We start from the raw sequence: 26,598 nt of genomic DNA on the forward strand, positions 1-26,598 counted from the left end.
TTTTCTATTTCTTCTATCCCTTGAATTAATTTAACAAACCAAAATTGTTAGTGGTTGTTTATAGATAAGCTGGAGATGAAAATGTTGATGTGTTCAAAATTAATCATCTTCCTGAGAACAAACATGTTTACTCACTATGTCAAGTTTGCCATACCTCATTTTATTTTTAGGAAAGAAAAAAAAAAACAGTCCTCGTTTAAAGGGATGTTGATTAGGCTTATTTCTATTTTAACCATATAGGTCCAGACATAGGAGTTCTGGCTTTAACTGTGGTTATTCCCCCCAGTCTATCTACATTATATCATTAATTACTGCTTCATATGACTAACAAATTTTGACTTATAAAAAACACTTTGAACAATTCCCATATGCAGTTAACAATTCAATGTATAATGCAAAATCCTAAGATACAAATAAATTTCATATTCCATGAAATTTCTGGGAAGGGAAGTCATAATCTTATGTGCATATATCAGATTACTCCCACTCTGAGGTTAAAAAATTATTGCCTAAAGCACTGTAAAATGATTTTTAAATGCTTATAATATCCAATAAGAATAAAATATTTATATCCTATTATGAGGAAAACCATGTTTTAATATGAAGTATGATGTACTTACAGTAGTTATGGCCTATTAATTATTAAAAGTTTTAATATCATATATGAAAAACTTGGTGAATTGCTTTCCAATATTTCAAGTGATTTAAAAATCAGTGTCTGTATCATTAATAAATTTTGGTATCCAGGTCATTACATTGCTTCTCCAACTTTCACTAATGCTTTAGGCATGGATGTGAATGAATTGATGTCTAATACAACATGGTGTTCATTAATCATATTAAAGAAATTCCCGCAGATCCTTTATATGAAATATCCTAAAACTAATGCAGAGCTCAGTCTCCTCTTGGCAAGAGAGGCAAATTCTGGCCTTGAGATTTAAAATGTTCATGGCTTTATACCTGAATAGCTGTACAGTATATATAAAATGCAATTGTAATAATATATTTAGAAACACAAACAAAACTTCTATACATAAAATACAGGTAATATTTCTTATGTTAGTAAATGCACAACCATTGGTAATTATAAAACAGGAAACTGTAACAGAAATTTACAGTAATCAACTTCTATGAAAAGTTTTCTTACATTATGAAGCCATTTAAATTTAATTTTTGAAGTTCGTATTCTAAAATAAATAGTAAAAGTGATTTGGGGACACCTGGGTGGCTCAGTCAGTTCAGCGACCACTCATGATTTCAGCTCACGTCATGATCTTGTGGTTAGTGAGGTTGAACCCCGCATCAGGCTCTGTTCTGATTGTGGGATTCTCTCTCTCACTCCCTCTCTGCCCTTCTCCCCTTCTCCTTCTTGTCTCAAAATAAATAAACTTTAAAAAAAAGGAGTTTTTCTATCTTCTCTTAGAAAACATGTGAATATATCAGGAAAAAATGTAAAACAGGAATCCAAGTTATACATCTAATTAAAACAAAATATCTAAGACTGAATGACTGTTTAAGAGTGACTAAGTAGTGTCAGGGCGCCTGGGTGGCTCTGTCAGTAAAGTGTCTGACTTTAGCTTAGGTCATGATCTCACGGTTCATGAGGTCAAGTCCTGCATTGCCCTCTGTGCTGACAGCTCAGCCTGGAGCCTGCTTCAGATTCTGTCTCCATCTCTCTCTGTCCCTCTCCCACCTAATGGACTGTCTCTGTCTCTCTCTCAAATATAAGTAAACATTTACAAAATTAAGTAAAAAGAGAGAGTAGTGTCAACTGGGGAAAAGTTCATGTGACATATATGATGGCTCTCATAAATGAGATCAAAGACTACAGAACATAGGCAAATATTGCAAAAGCAGTACTGTAAGTTAAGTGACATCCTTTAAGAAAAAATAGGACTTCCTTCTTTAGAACATAAAATAGAAACACAGATGCTGCTTGCAGGATCTATTCCACTCTGATTTTTACTGCTAAAATAATTCACCAACATTTAAAACTCTGTACTGAAGATTCCTGTTAGTCTAGATCATGGTTTGAAACTCCATACCAAAAAAACTTTCTGAAAATAGGTGTTCTAATTAAACAAACACCATTTTTGGATGAATAATGATAAAAAAAGAAACTCATGTAGGAGATACATAAAGATATTATGAGAAAAAAATGAGAACGGAAAAGTAGAAGAATAAGAAAGAAATAAAAGAATTTCACCACAAAAATTTACCACAGAGCAACCAAAGTTGTGACTAAACAGATTTTCATGAATTAATAAAACAAGATCCCAAAGCAAAGTTTCACAAATTCAAAAGACCTTGATGAAAAACAAAAGGTAAGGATATTATAGAGACATAGACTTCACTTTGAATGACATGGAAGACATTGGATAGTTATTGAACAGAAATATAACACAATGTAACATATAATTTAAAGATATGTTTTCTGGATGTCATGTTGTGAACTGGATAAAAAGGGGAAAGAACGAAATCAAGGAGCGCAATTAAGAACTATTACAAAACATGGAGGTAGCATGCACAAAAGGGGTAGGAGGAGACATGGTAGTTGCCAAGGATCCAAAAATAAATAAAACTTGGAAAAATTCCTGCACTCACCAAGCATCCTCTCCAAACCAGGACACATGCAAAATATTTATGATATATGTACTATTTCATGGCAAGAATTGATATGGTGAAACAGCATGCAAACAAGGAAAAGAGGAGTGTAGGTTGGTAATTCGAGCAACCACCTGAAAGAGCTATAAAAGCATTCCATGAGGACAGGAGGAGGGGAAGATGGCGGCGTAGGAGGACGCTGGGCTCACCGCGCGTCCTGCTGATCACTTAGATTCCACCTACACCTGCCTAAATAACCCAGAAAACCGCCAGAGGATTAGCAGAACGGAGTCACCAGACCCAAGTGCAGATGAGAGGCCCACGGAAGAGGGTAGGAAGGGCGGCGAGGCGGTGCACGCTCCATGGACTGGCGGGAGGGAGCCGGGGCGGAGGGGCGGCTCACCAGCCAAGCAGAGCCCCCGAGTCCGGCTTGCAAAAGCGGAGGGGCCTGACGGACTGTGTTCCCACAGCAAGCGCGACTTAGCGTCTGGGAGGTCATAAGTTAACAGCTCTGCTCCGAAAGCATGAAGGCTGGAGGACAAAGGGAGGGTGAGCTGCGGAGCCCCCGGACGACAGAGCTCAGTTTGGCGGGGAACAAAGGCGCTCGCCAGCGCCATCTCCCCCGCCCATCCCCCAGCCAAAATCCCAAAGGGAACCGGTTCCGGCCAGGGAAATTGCTCCCTCCGCGCAAACACCCAACTCTGTGCTTCTGCGGAGCCAAACCTCCGGCAGCAGATCTGACTCCCTCCGGCTGCCACAGGGCCCCTCCTGAAGTGGATCACCTAAGGAGAAGCGAGCTAAGCCTGCCCCCCCTGCCGCCGTGCACCTTGCCTTCCCACCCCAGCTAATACGCCAGATCCCCAGCACCACAAGCCTGGCAGTGTGCAAGTAGCCCAGACGGGCCACGCCACCCCACAGTGAATCCCGCCCCTAGGAGAGGGGAAGAGAAGGCACACACCAGTCTGACTGTGGCCCCAGTGGTGGGCTGGGGGCAGACATCAGGTCGGACTATGGCCCCGCCCACCAACTCCAGTTATACACCACAGCACAGGGGAAGTGCCCTGCAGGTCCTCACCACACCAGGGACTATCCAAAATGACCAAGCGGAAGAATTCCCCTCAGAAGAATCTCCAGGAAATAACAACAGCTAATGAGCTGATCAAAAAGGATTTACATAATATAACAGAAAGTGAATTTAGAATAATAGTCATAAAATTAATCGCTGGGCTGGAAAACAGTATACAGGACAGCAGAGAATCTCTCGCTACAGAGATCAAGGGACTAAGGAACAGTCAGGAGGAGCTGAAAAACGCTTTAAATGAAATGCAAAACAAAATGCAAACCACCACGGCTCGGATGGAAGAGGCAGAGGAGAGAATAGGTGAACTAGAAGATAAAGTTATGGAAAAAGAGGAAGCTGAGAAAAAGAGAGATAAAAAAATCCAGGAGTATGAGGGGAAAATTAGAGAACTAAGTGATACACTAAAAAGAAATAATATTCGCATAATTGGTATTCCAGAGGAGGAAGAGAGAGGGAAAGGTGCTGAAGGGGTACTTGAAGAAATCATAGCTGAGAACTTCCCTGAACTGGGGAAGGAAAAAGGCATTGAAATCCAAGAGGCACAGAGAACTCCCTTCAGACGTAACTTGAATCGATCTTCTGCACGACATATCATAGTGAAACTGGCAAAATACAAGGATAAAGAGAAAATTCTGAAAGCAGCAAGGGGTAAACGTGCCCTCACATATAAAGGGAGACCTATAAGACTCGTGACTGATCTCTCTTTTGAAACATGGCAGGCCAGAAAGAATTGGCACGAGATTTTCAGTGTGCTAGACAGAAAAAATATGCAGCCGAGAATCCTTTATCCAGCAAGTCTGTCATTTAGAATAGAAGGAGAGATAAAGGTCTTCCCAAACAAACAAAAACTGAAGGAATTTGTCACCACTAAACCAGCCCAACAAGAGATCCTAAGGGGGACCCTGTGAGACAAAGTACCAGAGACATCACTACAAGCATAAAACATGCAGACATCACAATGACTCTAAACCCGTATCTTTCTATAATAACACTGAATGTAAATGGATTAAATGCGCCAACCAAAAGACATAGGGTGTCAGAATGGATAAAAAAACAAGACCCATCTATTTGCTGTCTACACGAGACTCATTTTAGACCTGAGGACACCTTTAGATTGAGAGTGAGGGGATGGAGAACTATTTATCATGCTACTGGAAGCCAAAATAAAGCTGGAGTAGCCATACTTATATCAGACAAACTAGACTTTAAATTAAAGGCTGTAACAAGAGATGAAGAAGGACATTATATAATAGTTACAGGGTCTATCCATCAGGAAGAGCTAACAATTATAAACGTCTATGCGCCGAATACCGGAGCCCCCAAATATATAAAACAATTACTCATAAACAGAAGCAACCTTATTGATAAGAATGTGGTAATTGCAGGGGACTTTAACACCCCACTTACAGAAATGGATAGATCATCTAGACACATGGTCAATAAAGAAACAAGGGCCCTGAATGAGACATTGAATCAGATGGACTTGACAGATATATTTAGAACTCTGCATCCCAAAGCAACAGAATATACTTTCTTCTCGAGTGCACATGGAACATTCTCCAAGATAGATCATATACTGGGTCACATACAGCCCTTCATAAGTTTACAAGAATTGAAATTATACCATGCATACTTTCAGACCACAATGCTATGAAGCTTGAAATCAACCACAGGAAAAAGTCTGGAAAACCTCCAAAAGCATGGAGGTTAAAGAACACCCTACTAACGAATGAGTGGGTCAACCAGGCAATTAGAGAAGAAATCAAAAAATATATGGAAACAAATGAAAATGAAAATACAACAATCCAAATGCTTTGGGACGCAGCGAAGGCAGTCCTGAGAGGAAAATACATTGCAATCCAGGCCTATCTCAAGAAACAAGAAAAATCCCAAATACAAAATCTAACAGCACACCTAAAGGAACTAGAAGCAGAACAGCAAAGGCAGCCTAAACCCAGCAGAAGAAGAGAAATAATAAAGATCAGAGCAGAAATAAACAATATAGAATCTAAAAAAACTGTAGAGCAGATCAACGAAACCAAGAGTTGGTTTTTTGAAAAAATAAACAAAATTGACAAACCTCTAGCCAGGCTTCTCCAAAAGAAAAGGGAGATGACCCAAATAGATAAAATCATGAATGAAAATGGAATTATTACAACCAATCCCTCAGAGATACAAACAATTATCAGGGAATACTATGAAAAATTATATGCCAACAAATTGGACAACCTGGAAGAAATGGACACATTCCTGAACACCCACACTCTTCCAAAACTCAATCAGGAGGAAATAGAAAGCTTGAACAGACCCATAACCAGCGAAGAAATTGAATCGGTTATCAAAAATCTCCCAACAAATAAGAGTCCAGGACCAGATGGCTTCCCAGGGGAGTTCTACCAGACATTTAAAGCAGAGATAATACCTATCCTTCTCAAGCTATTCCAAGAAATAGAAAGGGAAGGAAAACTTCCAGACTCCTTCTATGAAGCCAGTATTACTTTGATTCCTAAACCAGACAGAGACCCAGCAAAAAAAGAGAACTACAGGCCAATATCCCTGATGAATATGGATGCAAAAATTCTCAATAAGATACTAGCAAATCGAATTCAACAGCATATAAAAAGAATTATTCACCATGATCAAGTGGGATTCATTCCTGGGATGCAGGGCTGGTTCAACATTCGCAAATCAATCAACGTGATACATCACATTAACAAAAAAAAAGAGAAGAACCATATGATCCTGTCAATCGATGCAGAAAAGGCCTTTGACAAAATCCAGCACCCTTTCTTAATAAAAACCCTTGAGAAAGTCGGGATAGAAGGAACATACTTAAAGATCATAAAAGCCATTTATGAAAAGCCCACAGCTAACATCATCCTCAACGGGGAAAAACTGAGAGCTTTTTCCCTGAGATCAGGAACACGACAGGGATGCCCACTCTCACCGCTGTTGTTTAACATAGTGCTGGAAGTTCTAGCATCAGCAATCAGACAACAAAAGGAAATCAAAGGCATCAAAATTGGCAAAGATGAAGTCAAGCTTTCGCTTTTTGCAGATGACATGATATTATACATGGAAAATCCGATAGACTCCACCAAAACTCTGCTAGAACTGATACATGAATTCAGCAAAGTTGCAGGATACAAAATCAATGTGCAGAAATCAGTTGCATTCTTATACACTAACAATGAAGCAACAGAAAGACAAATAAAGAAAATGATCCCATTCACAATTGCACCAAGAAGCATAAAATACCTAGGAATAAATCTAACCAAAGATGTAAAGGATCTGTATGCTGAAAACTATAGAAAGCTTATGAAGGTAATTGAAGAAGATTTAAAGAAATGGAAAGACATTCCCTGCTCATGGATTGGAAAAATAAATATTGTCAACATGTCAATACTACCCAAAGCTATCTACACATTCAATGCAATCCCAATCAAAATTGCACCAGCATTCTTCTCGAAATTAGAACAAGCAATCCTAAAATTCATATGGAACCACAAAAGGCCCCGAATAGCCAAAGGAATTTTGAAGAAGAAGACCAAAGCAGGAGGCATCACAATCCCAGACTTTAGCCTCTAATACAAAGCTGTCATCATCAAGACAGCATGGTATTGGCACAAAAACAGACACACAGACCAATGGAATAGAATAGAAACCCCAGAACTAGACCCACAAATGTACGGCCAACTCATCTTTGACAAAGCAGGAAAGAACATCCAATGGAAAAAAGACAGCCTCTTTAACAAATGGTGCTGGGAGAACTGGACAGCAACATGCAGAAGGTTGAAACTAGACCACTTTCTCACACCATTTACAAAAATAAACTCAAAATGGATAAAGGACCTAAATGTGAGACAGGAAACCATCAAAACCTTAGAGGAGAAAGCAGGAAAAGACCTCTCTGACCTCAGCCGTAGCAATCTCTTACTCGACACATCCCCAAAGGCAAGGGAATTAAAAGCAAAAGTGAATTACTGGGACCTTATGAAGATAAAAAGCTTCTGCACAGCAAAGGAAACAACCAACAAAACTAAAAGGCAACCAACGGAATGGGAAAAGATATTTGCAAATGACATATCGGACAAAGGGCTAGTATCTAAAATCTATAAAGAGCTCACCAAACTCCACACCCGAAAAAGAAATAACCCAGTGAAGAAATGGGCAGAAAACATGAATAGACACTTCTCTAAAGAAGACATCCGGATGGCCAACAGGCACATGAAAAGATGTTCAGCGTCGCTCCTTATCAGGGAAATACAAATCAAAACCACACTCAGGTATCACCTCACGCCAGTCAGAGTGGCCAAAATGAACAAATCAGGAGACTATAGATGCTGGAGAGGATGTGGAGAAACGGGAACCCTCTTGCACTGTTGGTGGGAATGCAAATTGGTGCAGCCGCTCTGGAAAGCAGTGTGGAGGTTCCTCAGAAAATTAAAAATAGACCTACCCTATGACCCAGCAATAGCACTGCTAGGAATTTACCCAAGGGATACAGGAGTGCTGATGCATAGGGGCACTTGTACCCCAATGTTCATAGCAGCACTCTCAACAATAGCCAAATTATGGAAAGAGCCTAAATGTCCATCAACTGATGAATGGATAAAGAAATTGTGGTATATATACACAATGGAATACTATGTGGCAATGAGAAAAAATGAAATATGGCCTTTTGTAGCAACGTGGATGGAACTGGAGAGTGTAATGCTAAGTGAAATAAGCCATACTGAGAAAGACAGATACCATATGGTTTCACTCTTATGTGGATCCTGAGAAACTTAACAGGAACCCATGGGGGAGGGGAAGGAAAAAAAAAAAAAGAGGTTAGAGTGGGAGAGAGCCAAAGCATAAGAGACTCTTAAAAACTGAGAACAAACTGAGGGTTGATGGGGGGTGGGAGGGAGGGGAGGGTGGGTGATTGGTATTGAGGAGGGCACCTTTTGGGATGAGCACTGGGTGTTGTATGGAAACCAATTTGTCAATAAATTTCATATATATATAAAAAAAAATAAAATAAAAGCATTCCATGAGGACATCTGTGGAAAGAGCAGCCCCCATAACATAAACAGCAAATGGAGTCTCCAAGATTAAAGCATGACTGGCACGTTCAACAAACAATGAGGCCAGCATGGCTGGAGCAAAGAAAAGTCAAAGTGAACTGTAAAAATTTGGAGAGGGGTGTATACTCAAGAGCAAATTTTTGTTTGTTGTTTTTCTTTGTTTTGAGAGCGGAAAATTACATCATGTGTATGCTGACAGGAATGATTCTGAAAGGAGAAAAAAGTGATGATGCAGAAAGAGAGACAAGAATTTCTAGAGCCAAGAATTCCTCAGAAGTGTCAGTGGGATGAATATGGTGTTAAGAAGAAGAAATGACTTGAGGAAAAACACCAACAGCTTCCTTGGAAGAGACTGCAACATTTACAGGCTCAGATGAGAGAAGTGGGTTGACAAGGGGAGATGGTGATAGAATTTCCCTAATGATTACTTCTATGAATGAGGAAAAGAGAGGAGGTGTTGAAAATTTGAAGAGAATAGGGAGGATATGAAATATTATAAGTGGTTGGTAAATGACCCAGATTAGTAGTTTCAAACTTGCCTGCATACTGAAATCAACTGTGAAGCTTTGAAAAAACAGAATTGTGGAATTATGAAATTCTGATTTAATTGGTCTGGAATGTGTCTCAGCATCACAATTTTAAAAGCATACTAAGTAATTTTAATGAACATACAAGGATGAGAATTACTGGACTAAGGAATTGTGTTAAGTCTTACATATATCATCACACCATACCTAAGGGCCATCTAGCGGTAAATGGCTCCATATTTTTTTTTAAATTTTTTTAATGTTTATTGATTTTTGAGACAGAGAGAGACAGAGCATGAACGGGGGAGGGTCAGAGAGAGGGAGACACAGAATCCGAAACAGACTCCAGGCTCTGAGCTATCAGCACAGAGCCTGACGCGGGGCTCGAATTCACGGACGGCGAGATCATGACCTGAGCCGAAGTCGGCCACTTAACCAACTGAGCCACCCAGGCACCCCGGCTCCATATTTTTAAAGTAAGACTGGTCAGCATGCTTGTGTGTTTTTCCCTATTCTTCTGTTTTTTATTTTGTTGGTGCAGAGTAGGTCAAGAATGTATTGAACAAGCATGAGGCTTGCCTGGATTTGAATGAACAAAGGGAATAGAACAAAGCTAGTTTAACTATAATTAAGACTCATTAAGATCAAAAATGAGACAAAAAGAGATGAGGTAATGAGGGATTTTATGGGTTGCACTGTGCCCCCACCCCCAAATTCATATGTTGAGGTCCTAATTTCCAGTACCTCAGAATGTGATCTTATTTGAAGGCAGGGTCTTCACAGAAGAAATTAAGCTAAAATGAGTTATTAAGGAATGTCCTAATGCAATGTGATCGGTGTCCCTATAAGAAGAGGAAATTTGGACACAGATACATACACAGTAAGAGCATGGCCATCTACCAAGAAGAGAGGACTGAAACAGATCCTTCTCTCACAGCCCTTAGAAGGAACTAATGCTGTGAACACTTTGTTCTTGGACTTCTAGCCTCCAGAACTGTGAGAAATAAAGTTCTGTTTTTCAAGACACCAGTTTGTGGTAACTTTTTAAATACAAAGAGCATGACATACAATGGAAAATGTAAAATTCTGTGTTTTAGTGCAGTCCCAGAACCATCTGAGTAGAAATAGTATTGAAATAAAGGGATATAAGCAAAGGAGTAACTAAATTATGTTTACAGATGAGTTATTTCTTTGAGAAACGACAAGAACTAGGGAAGATGGCCATAGACAATCAATGATTGTGATGAAGTGGAAGACAATATCCCTGGAAAAGAGATTAAAATAAAATAGATATAGTATTGCAAAACTGAATTAAGAAATAACTAACTTCATCAATAATTATGACAGGACTAACTCTTGCAAATAGTGATGTGTCAGCCAAGAGCTAGATTCTTTAAGGAATTAGAGTGGGCGCTACCTAGCAGTAAAGCCTGATGCTATTCAATGCTATGTGTTTTTTACAGAAAAGCAGAGAGAATGATCTTGATGTTATAAGAAGAGGTCCAGCTGGGATAAATCAGTTATCACTTGAGATATCTGCAAGGGATGCAGCATTTTAGGGAAAAATACTGGCATGAGAGCAAACTGAGAGGAAGCACTGAAAAGGTGAAAGTATATATCTGTCAACTGATGATCATTTCTAGAGAGTACATTGAAAAGATTTCAGGGGCTAAAGGTGACAGAACATGGGATTAGAAAAGTGGATATACAGAGCTACATAGAGGTATGGAGTGTCGTCCCAAAATAACTCGAGAACCCTGGGTTCTGGTGGTGATTTATGAAAATAGACATTCAAGGTATAAATACGTTATTTCTGATTATATAAGCCAGAAAGTGGCATTAAGCTATCATTTCACAGTTTTATTATATGTGATTTACACACACACATAATAAAATATATTACCTCACTAGCATATTTTACAGAATATCTTTGCTTGTATACTTAAGCCTGGGTGGTGAGTTTCTGGTTAAACTGCTATCATAATTATATATATGTTTTCTACATGGTTGAATATTTCTCAGTATGTGTTCATCATCAGAAATTACCAGAAATTAATATACAGTTGATCCTTGAAAACCATGGGTTTGAAATCTGTGGGCCCACTTAAATATGGAATTTCTTCAACAAACACAGTACAGTATTATAAAATGTATTTTCTCTTCCTTATGCTTTGCTTAATAACATTTTCTTTTATCTAATTTATTTTATTATAAAGATGCAGTATATAATACATATAACATACAATATATGCATTAATTGACAGTTTATATTATCAGTAATATAAGCCTTCCAGTCAACAGTAAGCTATCAGTAGCTAAGTTTTGGGGAAATCAAAAGCTATCCACAAATTTCCGAATGCACGCGGGTCAGCATACCTAACTATCCCATTGTACAAGGGTTGACTATAATGTATAATAGCCTGGATAAAGATACACAGTTTGTATGGAAAATGAGGATGCTTAAAAAATTAAATTGTTCTAATTTACTTTCTTAGATTTTTTTGAAATAATAGAAAATAATGTTTAATAAGAGACTGAATTTTCACTTGTTTCCAAAGCATCTATTACAGAAATGAATTTCTAGTTTTTAATAGAAAAGAAAGTAATTTTTGAAAACATAGCCAACAAAGGAATAAGTTTGAAATTGGGATAAATGCAGGGTTGCCCTTTTGAAAATAAACTGAGCTCTGTCTGGGCTCTTTTGATTAACGAGGATAAGTAAGGGCCCTCCACTCAGAGCATAATTTATAGAGTTCCATGATAAAACATATTATTCAAGGTCCTACTTGAACTGAAGGTGATTTATTAGACTTGATATAAAACTGTGTTAATGAATCATGGGTAGGTGAAGTCTTGAGGTCTTCAAAATTAAGGGTAAATATAACAGAGCTCTAAAATAAAAAGATATATAAATCATCTAATCTCTAATGACAGTTTATGTCCATGAAATGTCTATATGCTCTGCATTAATTCCTACTTTCATTCTGAAAGCAATATTTTGAGCTTTTAAGAATTGGTTACTATCATAACTGGAATGAATGACTGAATGTATGAAGAAATGAATTAATGCAGTTACCTTCCAATCCATTACTGCACTTGTAATTGTAACATGATATGCTCTGATTATGCAAACGTAAAAATATACAAGATACAAGATATGGCTTTCATGGAAGCTTGTTTCCTGAAATTTATGGCTGCTTGTTTTTCCCAACTGTGAAACAATCCTTTATAAATAATGGAAGGATGCTATAATGTGGCAAACTTTATAAGATAAATTATGTGCTAACTGTACTAGTTCTGCTGTTTATTGCCTTCATTCCCTTATTTAACAGGGACTTCTGTTTAATAATAGAAATACAAAACCATTTTAAAATGGATTTAACTGCAACTATTTAACATAATCTATTGTTGGAATAATTACTCATGGTTTATTACAAATCACATTTAACCTTGAAAAGTGTGGCCAACAAAAGATAGTTAATAATTGTATCCAAATAACATTTTTCTAACAAAATATAAGTACATATTATTCTCCAAATTTTTCATTGGAAGATAAAGCAACTGCTGTTTTTGAAGAGCCATGTTACTAATTTGCTTTTTGTTCCCCTAGTTTCTTTAGAGAAATACATGCAGTATATGTGTGGTAATAACCAGTAGGATAGACTAGCATGTCATTACTCCCATTGTTTTAGAATGTAAACAATTTTAATCTGTATAGTGGCTACGCAAGATTCCAACTGTGCAAAGAAGTTTAGGCACGGTGAACAACCCAGGCCAAATGGATGAACCCATGCAGACATTTTCAAACCTGAGCCAGAATCCAAGGGGGTGTTAGTACCAAATCATCCAATTCACACTTCTAAATATGATGTCAGATATTCAGTATTCTTGGCCTTTGTGATAAGTATTCATTCCTATGTTATTGTTGAAGGATTAATTAATCTTATGTTGGTCAATTACTGATTATGCTCCCATCATATTAAAACTGTTTATGAATATTTTATAAAACAATAATGACCAAACAACAAAAATCTATGCAAAGGTAAGAATGTTTATATTGTATTCTATAGAATTTTCCAAACAACTAACATAACTATCTTGATTTGAAACGCTTATTTTCTCTCCTGATTATCCAAGGTATTGCATAACAGATACCATTCAGATCAATTATTTTTTGTTTGTTTGTTTTTGGCCTGTGTTTTACCTCAATCTCCTATTATGCCAGAATTGGAAAATATATTTTAAATTGATACACCCAGAGCTGCACAATTGATTTGCAGTAAATTTTATACTTTACTCTTCTTGCTTGTGATATCTACATTTAAAATGAAATTTGGAATCTTACTGATAGAATTCATAACTATCGAAATTGGAAGAAAAGCTATTTTCTAGTTAGGAGTTATAAAAGTTTCCTTCAAATCACATTATATCCTTAATTGTTATTTTGATGATGATAACAACTAGGTTAATAAGTGTTTCTAACATCCAAATATCTCATTTGTTCTCTTTTAAATAATGGCATAAAAAGCCACATTAAAATATGTTTTTCATATGCATTTTATGATACATATAAATATCATCATATATAAATAGATATAGATACATAGGTACATAGATATATCAACAGTTACAACAATATAATGCAGGGTATATTCAATGAAAAACACACTCAGATATTTGGAGAAAATTATTTTACTGTTTTCAAGTACACTTCAGTATTTGTTTATTTAAAATATTTTTGGTGTGTATCAACTAGTTTTGAAACTGTTTTGAATAGAACAGGAATATACTATGTTAAACCATCTCTTTAGAATGGGTGAATACATACAGAGACACTACTCTATGCTAAATTTAAATTCCTAAATTAGTAAAATAGAGTAAATGAGCCAAGGAATCTTTATCTCAAAGTGGATCTAGAGACAGAAAAGCAATACAGTCATGTATTTTCAATTATTACTATAAGCTCAATGAAATGGATTACATTATGAGCTAGTAAAATTTTTTCAGGGCATTAGGTTGTCTAAATGCTTTTATTATCAATTGAAGAGCAAGTGCCATTTTAAATATAGATATTCCTCAAATTCTCCGTCTCTGTGTTAAAGTTTTTTTTTTTAATTTTCCCCCTACTTAACTTTTCACTTTTCTCACTTTTTCTTTGTAGAGATGTACAGACCTTATATGCAAGATAATATATGTATATATACATATGTACATACATATATATGTATATATGCATATATATACATATATATGTACATAATATATATACACACACAAGTGATAATGTTCAAATCCTTCCAATTATTTTTTTTTGAAGTTTAGCTTTCCTGAACTGCTATTTCTGTATTGTGTACGAATCCCCAAAACAGCTGAAAGTCCCACTTTTTAAATTACAAAGCATTTAAGCATGGAGACACAGAGGTAGCACTTAGCAAAGGGAAAACAGTGAGCCACATGTGCCTAGAAGAGAGTCTGTCTCAGGTGGACAGTGGCCCAAACCAAACAGCAATTAAGCCGAATCTGCCAGGAAGCATTACCAGGCTCCAACCACACTGAGTGAGACCAGGTCATGGATGACCTTACCATTAACTTTCTTTAAAAAAAAATTTTTTTTACATTTATTTATTTTTGAGAGACAGAGAGAGACAGAGTGTGAGCAGGGGAGGGGCAGAGAGAGAGGGAGACACAGAATCAGAAGCAGGTTCCAGGCTGCCAGCACAGAGCCTGACATGGGGCCCGAACCCACAAACTGTGAAATCATGACCTGAGCCAAAGTTGGACACTTAACCGACTGAGCCACCCAGGTGCCCCACCATTAACTCTTTTGAGATCCTTCTATCTGGTAAACACCAGAAAAAAGAGGATTCAAAAGACAGACAATGTAGAATCACATGGCTCCATGGAGATCCAAAGAAACCTCCAAATCATGAAGCAATCTGAGTCCTCATTTACCCTATCATCAAGAGACCATCAACTCCATGGAAAGGAGCTATGAACAGTGGTGTTGATGAAACTCTGGGAAATTGAGCATTTTTACTGAGAAATATTCAGTGTTACTTTAAGGGCTTTACACATAATGGCACTGATGAACTATACTGAATGAAACTACGTTACAGTTGTTGATGAATTTTGAAGGAAGACAAATCACTTAAAACAAAGTAGCTTCATTTTCTTACACTTTAGAGTTGTATGTGAATATATTTTATGCCACTACAATATTTGGATATGTATACTTGACCATACCTTTCAAATAGTGGCAAAATTAATTTAAATGCTACAGGTGGACTATTATGGCTAGCAAATTTCATCATTTAGTAAAGATTCAAATATAGGGAGGTAATTACATGCGCACAAGCAGTGACTATATTATATATATATATATTCACTGTATATGTATATATATATGTATACATGTACATGTACATATATATTCACTATATGTACATGTATACATATATATATATATATATGTAATTTTCTTTAGGGCATTAGGTTGTCTAAATGCTTTTATGATCAATTGAGAAGCAAGTGCCATTTTAAATATAAATATCCCTCAAATTCTCTGTCTCTGTTTAAATATATATCATAGTATTCTGATCCAAATTCATTATCCCCTTGTTACACATCTTAGACCTCTCTATACTTGTTAAGAGATATATTAATCCACTTGCAAACTAATGTACATATTTTTTGTTTATTCATCGGTTGCCCAAATAGTTATTTCAAAATATCATATCTTATTCTACTATTTATCATCTCTTTTTTTGAAACATATAAACACTTATTTTATGTTTTGTATTTATTGCTAGTAGCTTAATCTAACACCAGAAAATACAAATATTGTACTCAAGCATTCAGAAAATACATATTTAATCATGAATAATTTAAAAAGACTTACAGAAGTGGAACCTTGCTTCTTGTTTATGAACTTAAACTAATTTAACTTAAAATCTGAAAATGTCGGAGAGAGATAGGAAGATGGAGGCATAGGAGGACACTGGGCTCACCGCGCACATCCTGCTGATCACTTAGATTCCACCCACACCTGCCTAAATAACCCAGAAAACCGCCAGAGGATTAGCAGAACGGAGTTGCCAGACCCAAGCGCAGACGAGAGGCCCACGGAAGAGGGTTGGAAGGGTGGAGAGGCAGTGCGCACTGCACGGACTGGCGGGAGGGAGCCGGGGCAGAGGGGCAGCCTGCCGGCCAAGCAGAGCCCCCAAAAGCGGAGGGGCCCGGCAGAGGGTGTTCCCACAGCAAGCGGGACTTAGCATCTGGGAGGTCATAAGTTAACAGCTCTGCTCGGAAAGCGGGAAGGCTGGAGGACAAAGGGAGGGAGAGTTGCTGAGCCCCAGGACGACAGAGCTATTTGGCAGGGAACAAAGGCGCTCGCCAGCACCATCTCCCTCGCCCATCCCCCGGCCAAAATCCCAAAGGGAACCAGTTCCTGCCAGGGAACTTGCTTGCTCCATGCAAACACCCAACACTGTGCTTCTGCGGAGCCACTCCTCCAGCAGTGGGTCTGACTCCCTCCGGCTGCCACAGGGCTCCTCCTGAAGTGGATCACCTAAGGAGAAGCAAGCTAAGCCTGCCCCTCCTGCCCCTGTGCACCTTGCCTACTCACCCCAGCTAATACACCAGATCCCCAGCACCACAAGCCTGGCAGTGTGCAAGTAGCCCAGACGGGCCACACCACCCCACAGTGAATCCCGCACCTAGGAGTGGGGAAGAGAAGGCACACACCAGTCTGACTGTGGCCCCAGCGGTGGGCTGGGGGCAGACATCAGGTCTGACTGCGGCTCTGCCCACCAACTCCAGTCATACACCACAGCACAGGGGAAGTGCCCTGCAGGTCCGCACCACTCCAGGGACTATCCAAAATACCAACGGAAGAATTCCCATCAAAAGAATCTCCAGGAAATAACAACAGCTAATGAACTGATCAAAAAGGATTTAAATAATATAACAGAAAGTGAATTTAGAATAATAGTCATAAAATTAATCGCTGGGCTGGAAAACAGTATACAGGACAGCAGAGAATCTCTTGCTACAGAGATCAAGGAACTAAGGAACAGTCAGGAGGAGCTGAAAAACGCTTTAAACGAGATGCAAAACAAAATGGAAATGACCACGGCTTGGATTGAAGAGGCAGAGGAGAGAATAGGTGAACTAGAAGATAAAATTATGGAAAAAGAGGAAGCTGAGAAAAAGAGAGATAAAAAAAATCCAGGAGTATGAGGGGAACATTAGAGAACTAAGTGATACACTAAAAACAAATAATATACGCATAATTGGTATCCCAGAGGAGGAAGAGAGAGGGAAAGGTGCTGAAGGGGTACTTGAAGAAGTAAAAGCTGAGAACTTCCCTGAACTGGGGAAGGAAAAAGGCATTGAAATCCAAGAGGCACAGAGAACTCCCTTCAGACGTAACTTGAATCGATCTTCTGCATGACATATCATAGTGAAACTGGCAAAATACAAGGATAAAGACAAAATTCTAAAAGCAGCAAGGGGTAAACGTGCCCCACATAAAACGGAGACCTATAAGACTCATGACTGATCTCTCTTTTGAAACTTGGCAGGCCAGAAAGGATTGGCACGAGATCTTCAATGTGTTGAACAGAAAAAATATGCAGCCGAGAATCCTTTATCCAGCAAGTCTGTCATTTAGAATAGAAGGAGAGATAAAGGTCTTCCCAAACAAACAAAAACTGAAGGAATTCGTCACCACTGAACCAACCCTACAAGAGATCCTAAGGGGGACCCTGTGAGACAAAGTACCAGAGACATCACTACAAGCATAAATCATACAGACATCACAATGACTCTAAACCCGTATCTTTCTATAATAACACTGAATGTAAATGGATTAAATGCGCCAACCAAAAGACACAGGGTATCAGAATGGATAAAAAAACAAGACCCATCTATTTGCTGTCTACAAGAGACTCATTTTAGACCTGAGGACACCTTTAGATTCATAGTGAGGGGATGGAGAACTATTTATCTTGCTACTAGAAGCCAAAATAAAGCTGGAGTAGCCATATTTATATCAGACAAGCTAGACTTTAAATTAAAGGCTGTAACAAGAGATGAAGAAGGGCATTATAGAATAATTACAGGGTCCATCCATCAGGAAGAGCTAACAATTATAAATGTCTATCGCTGAATATGGAAGCCCCCAAATATATAAAACAATTACTCATAAACAGAAGCAACCTTATTGATAAGAATGTGGTCATTGCAGGGGACTTTAACACTCTACTTACAGAAATGGATAGATCATCTAGACACACAGTCAATAAAGAAACAAGGGCCCTGAATGGTACATTGGATCAGATGGACTTGACAGATATATTTAGAACTCTGCATCCCAAAGCAACAGAATATACTTTCTTCTTGAGTGCACATGGAACATTCTCCAAGATAGATCATATACTGGGTCACAAAACAGCCCTTCATAAGTATACAAGAATTGAAATTATACTGTGCATACTTTCAGACCACAATGCTATGAAGCTTGAAATCAACCACAGGAAAAAATCTGGAAAACTTCCAAAAGCATGGAGGTTAAAGAATACCCTACTAAAAAATGAGTGGTTCAACCAGGCAATTAGAGAAGAAATTTAAAAATATATGGAAACAAACGAAAATGAAAATACAACAATCCAAACGCTTTGGGACGCAGCGAAGGCAGTCCTGAGAGGAAAATACATTGCAATCCAGGCCTATCTCAAGAAACAAGAAAAATCCCAAATACAAAATCTAACAGCACACCTAAAGGAAATAGAAGCGGAACAGCAAAGGCAGCCTAAACCCAGCAGAAGAAGAGAAATAATAAAGATCAGAGCAGAAATAAACAATATAGAATCTAAAAAAAACGGTAGAGCATATCAACGAAACCAAGAGTTGGTTTTTTGAAAAAATTAACAAAATTGACAAACCTCTAGCCAGGCTTCTCAAAAAGAAAAGGGAGATGACCCAAACAGATAAAATCATGAATGAAAATGGAATTATTACAACCAACCCTTCAGAGATACAAGCAATTATCAGGGAATACTATGAAAAATTATATGCCAAGTAACTGGACAACCTGGAAGAAATGGACAAATTCCTAAACACCCACACTCTTCCAAAACTCAATCAGGAGGAAATAGAAAGCTTGAACAGACCCATAACCAGCGAAGAAATTGAATCGGTTATCAAAAATCTCCCAACAAATAAGAGTCCAGGACCAGATGGTTACCCAGGGGAGTTCTTCCAGACGTTTAAAGCAGAGATAATACCTGTCCTTCTCAAGCTATTCCAAGAAATAGAAAGGGAAGGAAAACTTCCAGATTTATTCTATGAAGCCAGTATTACTTTGATTCCTAAACCAGACAGAGACCCAGCAAAAAAAGAGAACTACAGGCCAATATCCCTGATGAATATGGATGCAAAAACTCTCAATAAGATACTAGCAAATCGAATTCAACACCATATAAAAAGAATTATTCACCATGATCAAGTGGGATTCATTCCTGGGATGCAGGGCTGATTCAAAATTCGCAAATCAATCAACGTGATACATCACATTAATAAAAGAAATGATAAGAACCATATGACCCTGTCAATCGATGCAGAAAAGGCATTTGACAAAATTCAGCACCCTTTCTTAATAAAAACCCTAGAGAAAGTCGGGATAGAAGGAACATACTTAAATATCATAAAAGCCATTTATGAAAAGCCCACAGCTAACATCATCCTCAATGGGGAAAAAATGACAGCTTCTTCCCTGAGATCAGGAACACGACAGGAATGCCCACTCTCACCACTGTTGTTTAACATAGCGTTAGAAGTTCTAGCATCAGCAATCAGACAACAAAAGGAAATCAAAGGCATCAAAATTGGCAAAGATAAGTCAAGCTTTCACTTTTTGCAGATGACATGATATTATACATGGAAAATCCGATAGACTCCACCAAAACTCTGCTAGAACTGATACATGAATTCAGTAAAGTTGCAGGATACAAAATCAATGTACATATATCAGTTGCATTCTCATACACTAACAATGAAGCAACAGAAAGACAAATAAAGAACCTGATCTCATTCACAATTGCACCAAGAAGCATAAAATACCTAGGAATAAATCTAACCAAAGATGTAAAAGATCTGTATGCTGAAAACTATACAAAGCTTATGAAGGTAATTGAAGAAGATATAAAGAAATGGAAAGACATTCCTTGCTCATGGATTGGAAGAATAAATACTGCCAAAATGTCAATACTACCCAAAGCTATCTACACATTCAATGCAATCCCAATCAAAATTGCACCAGCATTCTTCTCGAAATTAGAACAAGCAATCCTAAAATTCATATGGAACCACAAAAGGCCCCGAATAGCCAAAGTAATTTTGAAGAAGACCAAAGCAGGGGGCATCACAATCCCAGACTTTAGCCTCTAATACAAAGCTGTAATCATCAAGACAGTATGGTATTGGCACAAATACAGACACATAGACCAATGGAATAGAATAGAAACCCCAGAACTAGACCCACAAACGTATGGCCAACTCATCTTTGACAAAGCAGGAAAGAACATCCAATGGAAAAAAGACAGCCTCTTTAACAAATGGTGCTGGAAGAACTGGACAGCAACATGCAGAAGGTTGAAACTAGACCACTTTCTCACACCATTCACAAAAATAAACTCAAAATGGATAAAGGTCCTGAATGTGAGACAGGAAACCATCAAAACCCTAGAGGAGAAAGCAGGAAAAGACCTCTCTGACCTTAGCCGTAGCAATCTCTTACTCGACACATCCCCAAAGGCAAGGGAATTAAAAGCAAAAATGAATTACTGGGATCTTATGAAGATAAAAAGCTTCTGCACAGCAAAGGAAACAACCAACAAAACTAAAAGGCAACCAACGGAATGGGAAAAGATATTTGCAAATGACATATCAGACAAAGGGCTAGTATCCAAAATCTATAAAGAGCTCACCAAACTCCACACCCGAAAAACAAATAACCCAGTGAAGTAATGGGCAGAAAACATGAATAGACACTTCTCTAAAGAAGACATCCGGATGGCCAACAGGCACATGAAAAGATGCTCAACGTCGCTCCTTATCAGGGAAATACAAATCAAAACCACACTCAGATATCACCTCATGCCAGTCAGAGTGGCCAAAATGAACAAATCAGGAGACTATAGATGCTGGAGAGGATGTGGAGAAACGGGAACCCTCTTGCACTGTTGGTGGGAATGCAAACTGGTACAGCCACTCTGGAAAACAGTGTGGAGGTTCCTCAGAAAATTAAAAATAGACCTACCCTATGACCCAGCAATAGCACTGCTAGGAATTTGCCCAAGGGATACAGGAGTGCTGATGCATAGGGGCACTTGTACCCCAATGTTCATAGCAGCACTCTCAACAATAGCCAAATTGTGGAAAGAGCCTAAATGTCCATCAACTGATGAATGGATAAAGAAATTGTGGTATATATACACAATGGAATACTATGTGGCAATGAGAAAAAATGAAATATGGCCTTTTGTAGCAACGTGGATGGAACTGGAGAGTGTAATGCTAAGTGAAATAAGCCATACAGAGAAAGACAGATATCATACGTTTTCACTCTTATGTGGATCCTGAGAAACTTACCAGAAACCCATGGGGAAGGGGAAGGAAAAAAAAAAAAAGAGGTTAGTGTGGGAGAGAGCCAAAGCATAAGAGACACTTAAAAACTGAGAACAAACTGAGGGTTGATGGGGGGTGGGAGGGAGGGGAGGGTGGGTGATGGGTATTGAGGAGGGCACCTTTTGGGATGAGCACTGGGTGTTGTATGGAAACCAATTTGACAATAAATTTCATGTATTGAAAAAAAAATCAGAAAATGTCTTCATTGCTGCTGTATATGAAAACTTTTGAGTATATGGCATAATAAGGGCAGACAGTAGCAGTACTATCTTATCTACAGTAAGATAGTTTTTTATAGCCATTCTCCAGAGATGACGAGTAACAAGCACACATATTTACCTGCACATGTAGATGTGGTATATAAAATACAGAAATCTAAGTCATTATATCATGTATCTATCCAATAAGTAATTGAACACTGTACAAAGTAAAGAGGAAAATGAAAGAATATGGTCCTGTTATTTAAGAAGTTCCCAGTTTATTGGGACACCTGGGTGGCTCAGACCGTTGAGCATTCAACTTCGGCTCAGGTCATGATCTCACAGTTCGTGGTTCATGTCCCGCATCAGGCTCTGTGCTGACAGCTTGCTCAGAGCCTGCAGCCTGCTTCAGATTCTGTGTTTCCTTCTCTCTCTGCCCCTTCTCCACTCGTGCTCTGTCTCTCTCTCTGTCTCTCAAAAATAAATAAATGTTATTTTTTTAAATAAAAGAAGTTCACAGTTTACTTACAAAGCAGAGATATATATTAATAGGACATATTAGAAAATGATGTATGAAATTATGAAATAAAGAACAAGTTGTTGGAGTTGCAGGATTTCAAAGAATAATAAAGTAAAACTGCAAGGGGGATAAATAAGCATAATGGGTAACATGGTTTATCTCTTATCTCACTTTTTCTTTATAGATAACTGAAGGTTCTGTACATGTGCTTTTCCCTCCTCCTATTAACACAGCCCTCCTTCTTGCTTAGTGATTATTCCAACTAAGTAACTTATTACATCTTAAACCATCTGTATCCTTTAGATGTTTGCTCTGTCAGTACAAGGACTGTTAGTGTCAAGGAGCTGGAGTAGGAAGGTCAGTATTGTTTCTGTTGATAATCTTTCTGATTGCATCTTTAACACACATTTTTATTAACACTTTATGACACTTAATAAATAAATGTCATTATTTTTAAATAAATGCCATTATACAATAAATGGCTTAAATAAAGCCATTATTTTTCTCTTAAAAATATATGTAAAGTATAACTTAGGCTTTTGGACAGTAGTCTTCTCCCTATTCTATTCTCATTAAGGATCTTTTACAAAATTCTCTGATTAGGCAAGTGTTCAGTTCAAATGATTTTATATAATATAAATCTTATAAAGCATTAATATTATAAAATATAATTTGGGGAAAGAAAATTGTACCTATTTCAGAGTCAATTAACAATCATAAAATGGAGATGAAGGAATAGAATCATATCAATCACATATCTTTCCTTTGAAGAAAGTTAAGATATGTCATAATAATCTCAATGAGCAGCGAAATTGCATCCATATGTATCTCAAAGAGTTATATGATTCCAAGTTATATACGTTAATTAGCGGGTACAATATTCTGAGACCAATTAAAGAAAAATAATTACAGAACCAAATATTTACATAACATTAACCGAACAAAAAATATTTTGGGGCTTAAGAATCTTAACTTTCTCCTTTAATTCAAGGGCTAACACTTTAGAACATTAATTACATGTTTTAAAGTAAGAAATACTTCTTAATATAAATGTATAATTTATGGACATTTCAGCCTTGCTTGTATTTTCCAATTTCTTCCATCTATAAATTTTGTATAATAATTTCCCAACTGAAAACAACCATAGTCTAGTTTTTCATAGTAGTAAATACATCATTCTGGTCATTGTCAAATTGTTCTTTTATATTTATGCTTATTTGAAGTCATCTTATGATATTTTAATTGAAGTTTGACTATACAGGTATTTTTGCCCTAGATAAGGAACATAAAATATTAATGTAAAAAGTCTTATTTTTTCTGGAGTCATTTGAGTGGCGTTGTGATTTAAGGTCTGTACTTCTCTACTTGTAGGGAAATAAAGTTATTCCAAATGATTTAGCTGAATTTAGATGAGGAAAACAATGAAGCCAAAAAACTTATGCTTAATTTATATATTATGAGAAGTTTTATACTGAATTATGTAATTTTTAGAAAACAAATTTATTCACTCAATTCTCAAAAAATTAAAACTTCAACACACAAGTCCACTGACAAGAAATAGTACACTTCGTTTGGAACAAAACATAACATTTAAAATGTTGTGAGGGTTTACTGGCTTCAATTAAGTCAGTGTTAAATATTTTGAGCAAATTAATTATTTGCTGATCTCAGTTACTTTGCATAAAATGCTGTCCATCATATACAGATTATGATGGTTATTTTTATTTGTCAACTAGACTGGGTCACAGGATGCCTATAGAGCTTGACAAATATTGTTTCTGGGTGTATTTGTGAGGGTGTTTATGAAAGAGATTAGCATTTAAATTAGTGGAAGGGCCCTTCCCATATGGTGGGCATCACACAATTCACTGTGGGCCTGAATAGAACAAAATGATAGAGGAAAATTGAATTAACTGCTAAGTGCTAAGGCAGAGACATTGATCTTCTGCCTTTGGTGTTCCTGTTTCTCAGGCCTTCAGACCCAGACTGGAATACATACCACTGCTCTCTGGGTCTTAGGCCTTCAAACATAGGACAGACTTCCCTAGGTCTCCAACTTGCAGATTGCAGATTGTAGGACTTTCCCACTTTCATAAACATGTGAGACAATACCTTATTGTGTGTGTGTGTGTGTGCGCGTGTATGTATATATAATTGCATACAATTGATTCAGTTTTTCTAGAGAACCTTGAGTAATACACAGATCCAGCTTCCATATTTAAGATATCAAAATTGGGGACTCAGTCTGTTGAGCATCTGATTCTTGATTTTGGCTCAGGTCATGGTCCCAGGGTCGTGTGATATAGCCCTACATTGGACTCCAAGCTGGGGGTGGAGCCTGCTTAGGATTCTCTCTCCCTCTGCCCCTCTACCTTGTTTTTGCACACTCTTTCTTTCTTCCTAAAAATATAAATAAATAAAAAGTATATTTTTAAAATATATATATATATATACTTTTTAAATAATAGGCTTATGTGTAATATTTACAAAGGTTTTTAATATTTACAAAGGTTTGAATCATCAGTCCAAGTACAAATACTATTAGATTTTTATTTAGCATACCCAATCATACTACATGAACTGAATTTTGATAACAGAAATTGAAATTACTTTGTGGATTGGCAATAATAGCCAAGATTCGGCAAAGTCAAAAGCCAAGTTTTGTCTCTGTATCATGAAAATGAATGTTTTTACAATCCATTTCATATGCCCATTAAATCACAATTGATATAACATTGGAGAATATTAGCTTAAAGACAATCACCTGAGTATTCCTTGAATAAAAATTTTAAAATAAAAAGCTCTTGAATTGTTACCATCTCTAGTATTTTTTTAATGTTTATTGTTTTTGAGAGACACAGCAATGGGTGGGTGAGGGGCAAAAAGAGAGGGAGACTCAGAATCTGAAACAGGCTCCACTTTGAGCTGTCAGCAAAGAGCTTGATGCAGGGCTCAAACACAAACTGTGAGATCATGACCTGAGCTGAAGTCAGATGCTTAACCAACTGAGCCACCCAGGGACCCCACAATCTCTCATATTAAATTTGCCCATTTTCCTAAAGGAAAACATAATATGTCACCCCAAAATATGTCTTCTTTGACACGAAAAACATTTTAAGCTGAGGCAATTAAGAAGCAGAAAACACAGAAAACGTCCCACTCTTCCACCTAAAGGCAGAACATAAACTTTCCTTTTACTGGGTGAAGACACTTAGACCAAAGACAGTACCAGAAGAATCCGCAAACAAATCTTACTCTATTAGTTTCCTCCCATGTATTAATTTTCCCACATTTCCAGCATTTGGAAGGCTGGAACTCCTTTCCTTTGTCATTTTGTTGCTAATTTACAAATTTTTGTTGAAGATGCTATATAAGCTGAAAGTCTAAGCTGCAACTTTGAGTTACTTATTTGGTTAGGGTTCCCCTCCCCCAGCATGATGTGTGCTATATGCATTACTAAACTGTTTTTGTTACTGTCATTGTTAATCTTTTGTTACAGAATCTTAACTGAATACCTAAGATGGGCAGAGATAAAGTTTTTGCAAATATAGAATTAAATATGGAACAACGTTCATTTTTACCCACCAAGCATCAAATTGATGCAACATCATTTGTTGGGAAAGAAGAAGGTGGTGGAGGAAGAGGAGAGGGGGAGGAGGAGGAGGGGGAAATCCTTGATCAATTTTAAGGAAATTCTTTCTCTTCCTTTTTATTCCTATTTTATTGAAAGTTTTTTTTTTCTTCTTCATCAATGTATTTTAGCAAATGCTTTTCTTCATATATTGAGATGATCGTGCCATTCTTTGCCCTTGTTCTGTTAAGTTTATGCATTATCTTAGTTGATTTTTAACTGTACTATTTTACTTGCATTTCCTAAATAAACTCCATTTACTTACAATGCATACTCTTT

Source organism: Lynx canadensis, chromosome A1 (genome assembly GCF_007474595.2).
Source record: "Lynx canadensis isolate LIC74 chromosome A1, mLynCan4.pri.v2, whole genome shotgun sequence".
In the NCBI taxonomy this organism is placed as follows: domain Eukaryota; kingdom Metazoa; phylum Chordata; class Mammalia; order Carnivora; family Felidae; genus Lynx; species Lynx canadensis.